The sequence below is a fragment of the Ursus maritimus genome (assembly GCF_017311325.1).
Source record: "Ursus maritimus isolate PB19 chromosome X unlocalized genomic scaffold, ASM1731132v1 scaffold_X1, whole genome shotgun sequence".
NCBI lineage: Eukaryota > Metazoa > Chordata > Mammalia > Carnivora > Ursidae > Ursus > Ursus maritimus.
In genome coordinates this window covers 66,506,024-66,511,599 of record NW_024423319.1, presented here as the reverse complement: position 1 = coordinate 66,511,599, position 5,576 = coordinate 66,506,024, and the positions used below count along the sequence as shown (strand labels likewise).

Here is a 5,576-nt window from a genome sequence, read left to right as displayed (position 1 = left end):
ATTTTCTTGTCTTCTTTTGGAGTGGTAACACAGATTCTTTGGTTTACTCAGATGCAAAATATAGGACATGAATAAATGAGACATAGCAGAGAAACAGCAGAAATAGAGCCTTTCTAACATGGAGTCCCTTCAGTTTCCCTATCAGCATCATTCTTCACCCAAGGTGGCCCAATTCAATGCCAAGAGTGCCCTCCTTGGCCCATGATTTCTCCTGTAGGTTAAAGTAAGTGTTGGTGAGTGAGTGTCCAGCTTTCACCACTTTGCAGGACACTGCCAAAGAAGCTCATTTCTCTCTCACTCCATCTAGAGTACTGAATTGTGAGCTGGAAAATTGGAGGGTGGTGAGTGGCTAGGAGGACAGCAACCAGGGCTTGGAAAGTATCAAAGGGACAAAGATCCTATTAACCACATCAAGGATTCCATCAGGATGCCCATCAATGTGCCCTTTGTGACTTCCAGTGAGCAGATCCCTTCATGAGCACCCCAGCATTCTATGTGCCACACTCACACAACCCACACTTTGCGGCTGGCACCATTTGGATACTCCAAATGGTAGCAAGAGTGAGTTTTGGCAGATGGCTAGTAAGCAGAAAGCTGACCCAAATCTGCAGGCAGGGGAGAGACCACAAATTTGGGCATTTAGCACCACCCAAAGCAAAAGGGAAGCAACCAGAATTTAGAATGGTGCATTGCAAAATTGAAAGAAGGCATACAAGTTTAAGAATCCTGCCACAAGAGGGAGCAAAAAGGGTGGATGAGGTATATCCATAGAAAGTCTCAGTATCTCTAGCAAGACTGACAGAAGGTATTTCTCTCCAGAAGTCAGTCAATAAAAAATGAAGGAGGTGACCACTACTTCAAATGCAAGGCTAGCAATGTAAGACTTCAAAGAACATGTAAAATCAAAGAAACATAACATCAATAAAGGATCACAATAATCATCCAGTAATTGACCACGATGACATGGAGATCTTCAATTTACCTGAAAAGAATTCAAAATTACTGTTTTAAGGAAACTCAAAGAGCTACAAGAAAATACAGACAGACAATGCAAGAAAATCCAGTAAACAACACATGAACAAAATGAGAATTTAACAAAGAGATAGAAATCACAAAAAATGAACACCAAACAGAAATTCTGAAACTGAAAAATACAGTGAATGAAATGAAAAATGCAATAGAGATGATCAACACTAGAATGGATCAAGTGGAGAAAAAAACTGTAAAGTAGAAGACCATGACTCTGTAGAAGGCCCTTTAGATAACCCAGTCACAGCACAAAGAATAAAACAATGAATAAAATGAAGAGAGCCTACATAAGCAATGGGCTATAATCAAATGAAGCAATGAGCAAATAATTGGAATCCCAGAATGAGAAGAGAGATAGAAAGAGATAGAAAATGTATTTAAAGAAATAATGCCTGAGAACATTTCAAATCTGGGAAGAGGACTGGACATCCAAGTTCATGAAACTCATAAGTCCCCACACAAATACCAGTCAAAAAGATCTTCAGTGTTGTATGAAAGGAGAGGTTAGCAGTCCCCTTGACAAGGATGGAAGAGGCCCTACAACACACATATAATTAAGGCATTGCCACCTACTTCATGGCATCTAACTATCGTTTTTTCACCACACTCTGGCTAAGGTCCACACAGTGCCCATTGCAGGCAAGGAGAGCCTCTGCAGACAACTGGCCTGAATGGTTTGGGGAGCCATAACACAGCAGCAGAGTGCATGCAGCACACACCAGAAGCACATCCTGAAGAGCCAGGCCCTAGACACAATATGACCTCTTTCATAAAACTATTACTCTCAGGAGCAGAAAACATAGCAGTCTATTCTAACACAGAGAAGACAGTGATTTAGACAAAATGCCAAGACAAAGGAATTCATCCCAAAAGAAAACACAAGAAAAGGTCATGGCCAGAGATTTAATCAAAACAGATATAAGTAATATGCCTGATGGAGAATTTAAAGCAACAATCATAAGGATATACACTGGGCTTGAGAAAAGCATAGAAGACATCAGGGAGACCCTTACCACAGAGAAAAAATAATTAAAAAACAATCATTCAGAAATTAAAAATACAGTAACTGAGATTCAAAACAGGCTGGACGTAATGACCACAAGCATAGAAGAAGCAGAGGAAAAAATAAGTGATATAAAAGAATAATGGAAGGGTGCCTGGGTGGCTCAGTCCATTAAGCATTTGCCTTCAGTTCAGGTCATGACCCCAGGGTCCTGGAATCGAGTCCTGCATCAGGCTCTCTGCTCAGCAGGGAGCCTGCTTCTCCCTCTCCCTCTGCCTGCCAGTCTGCTCACTTGTGCTCTCTCTTTTTATGTCAAATAAAGAAATAAAATCTTTTTCTAAAAAAAGGACAGAAATAATGAAGCTGAACAAAAGAAGAATTATGGATCATGAGACTAGACTTACAGAAGTCAGTGACTACATCAAATGTAATGACATTCATATCACAGGAGTCCCAAAAGAAGGGAGAGAAAAGGGGGGCAGAAACTTTATGTGAGGAAATAATAGCTGAAAACTTCCCTAATCTAGGGAAGGTTACAGACATCCAAATCAAGGAAGCACAGAGAAATCCCATCAAAATCAACAAAAGCAGGCCAACAAAAAGACATATTGTAGTTAAATTTGCAAAATATAGTGATAAAGACAAAGTCCTAAAAGCAGCAAGACAAAAGAAGTCCCTACCTTACAAGGGAAGACCCATAAGGTTAGCTGCAGATCTCTCCACAGAAACTTGGCAAGTCAGAATAGAGTGACATGATATATTCACATGCTAAATGGGAAAAATCTACAGCCAAGAATACTCTATCCACAAGGCTATCATTCAAAATAGGAGAAATAGAGTTTCCCAGACATAAAAAACAAAGTAAAGGAGTTCATGAATACTAAGCCAGTCCTGCAAGAAATATGAAAGGGGACTCTTTGAGTGGAAAAGAAAGACTAAAAGTGACAAAGACTAGAATGGAACAGAGAAAATCTCCAAAAACAACAAGAAAACAAGTAATAAAATGGCATTGAATACTTTCTGCATCTATTGAGAGGACTGTGTGGTTCTTATCCTTTCTTTTTTTTTTAATGTGGTATATCACACTGAGTGATTTGTAAATATTGAACCATCCCTGCAGCCCAGGAATAAATCCCACTTGATCGTGGTGAATAATTCTTTTAATGTACCATTGTATTCTATATGCTAGTATCTTGTTGAGAATTTTTGCATCCATGTTCATCAGGGATATTGGCCTTTGACTCTCCTTTTTAGTGGGGTCTTTGTCCGGTTTTGAAAATAAGGTCATGGTGGCCCCATAGAATGAGTTGGGAAGAGATACGTTCCTTAGATTACTCCTTTCTGCCCGTGGATGCTGCTGAATAAACATTGTTAAAGTCTCCCCTCCCACCACTGTCATGTCTAAGTCAGAGTCTCCCAGAGAACCTGAACAGCTGCAGAAGCTCTTCATCAGAGGTTTGAGCTTTGAAACAACCAATGAGAGCCTGGGGGGCGCCTGGGTGGTGCAGTCGTTAGCCTTTGGCTCAGGGCGTGATCCTGGCATTATGGGATCGAGCCCCACATCAGGTTCCTCCGCTGTGAGCCTACTTCTTCCTCTCCCACTCCCCCTGCTTGTGTTCCCTCTCTCGCTGGCTGCCTCTATCTCTGTCAAATAAATAAATAAAATCTTTTAAAAAAATGAGAGTCTGGGGAGCCATTTTGAGCAATGGGGAATGCTTACAGACTGTGTGGTAATGAGGGATCCAAACACCAAGTGCTCCAGAGGCTTTGGGTTTGTCACATATACCACTATGGAGGAGGTGGATGAAGCCATGAATGTAAGGCCACACAAGGTGGACGGAAGAGCTGTGGAACCAAAGAGGGCTGTCTCAAGAGAAGATTCTCAAAGACCTGGTGCCCACTTAAGTGAAAGATTTTTGTTGGTGCCATTAAATAAGACACTGAAGAATATCATCTAAGAGATTGTTTTGAACAGTATGGGAAAATTGAAGTGATTGAGATCATGACTGACTGAGGCAGTGGCAAAAAGAGAGGTTTTGCTTTTGTAACATTTGATGACCATGCCTCTGTAGACAAGACTGTCATTCAAAAATACCATCTGTGAATGGTCGTAACTGTGAAGTAAGGAAAGCCCTATCTAAGAGAGAAATGGTTAGTACTTTATCCAACCAAAGAGGTCAAAGTGGTTCTGGAAACTTTGGTGGTGATCGTGGAGGTGGTTTTGCTGGGAATTGATGAGGTTGTGGAATATATGTGAGGTTCAGTGGGGTGGAGTCCGGATCCGACGACCAAGAAAGAATTCTTGAGGCATCTTTGGTGCAAAATTGGTTGTTTATTAAAGCTCGGGGACAGGACCCATGGGCAGAAAGAGCTGCTGTCCCAGATTGTGAGAGGTGGCTGATTATATACCATGGGGTTGGGGGAGGTGAGGAAAAAGGGGGGTTTCAAGAGAGTACTTTCATATGTTAAAGACGCACAGGTACCAGAGGCATTGCCATTGTCAAGTTAAGGTTGTTTTTCCCTCTAGCAAGGCATTAACATTAAGATGGTTGGGAACTTCCTGAAGGCTGCAGATTATAAGGACGTTTAATTGTATCTACATTTCCTTCTGGAAGCTAGGTTATTGATAGAAATGCTTTGTTCTTGTAAACTGCTAAGACATTTGCAAACTGAGGGAGACTTAAGTCTTGCAAGATTGTGGTATCTATAGGTTAACTGTTTCTTTGTTCTTTAGGGCAGCCAGGAGTGCCTGAGGAATGCTGCATACATCCAGGGGGAGGGGTTGCGGGGTGTCAGTTTCTGCTTTGTCCTCAACTTGCCTTCTGTTCCCTCATCAGGAATGACAACTTTGGTCATGGAAGGAACTTCAATGGGTGAGGTGGCTTTGGTGGCAGTCGAGGTGTGTGGTGGATATGGTGGCAGTGGAGATGGCTATAACAGATTTGGTAATGATGGAAGCAAATTTGGAGGTGGCAGAAGCTATAATGATTTTGGCAATTACAACAATCAATCCTCAAATTTTGGACCCATGAAAGGAGGAAATTTTGGAGGCAGAAGCTCTGACCCCTATGGTGGTAGAGGCCAATACTTTGCCAAACCACGAAACCAAGGTGGCTATGATGGTTCCAGCAGCAGCAGTAGCTAGGGCAGTGGCAGAAAGTTTTAATTACTGCCAGGAAACAAAGCTTAGCAGGGGAGAAGAGCCAGAGAAGTGACAGGGAAGCTACAGGTTACAACAGATTTGTAAACTCAGCCAAGCACAGTAGTGGCAGGGCCTAGCTGCTACAAAGAAACTGTGTTTTAGACAATACTCATGTGTATAGGCAAAAAACTGGAGGACTATATCTGTGACTAATTGTATAACAGGTTATTTTAGTTTCTGTTCTGTGGAAAGTGTAAAGCATTCCAACAAACGGTTTTAATGTAATTTTTTTGCACCCATGCTGATGATTACTAAATGTAATAGTCTAATCATGACGCTAATAAAGGTGTCTTAAAAAAAAAAAGAATGAGTTGGGAGTGTTCCTTCCATTTCTACTTTTTG

At 41.4% G+C, this 5,576-nt stretch overlaps 2 pseudogenes; both read left to right on the top strand.

Moving 5' to 3' along the window:
- Positions 1-1,513: 1,513 nt before the first annotated feature.
- LOC121103891 lies at positions 1,514-1,628 on the top strand (annotated as a pseudogene).
- Positions 1,629-3,429: 1,801 nt separating this feature from the next.
- Positions 3,430-5,198, top strand: LOC103674171 (annotated as a pseudogene).
- The last annotated feature ends 378 nt before the right edge of the window (positions 5,199-5,576 follow it).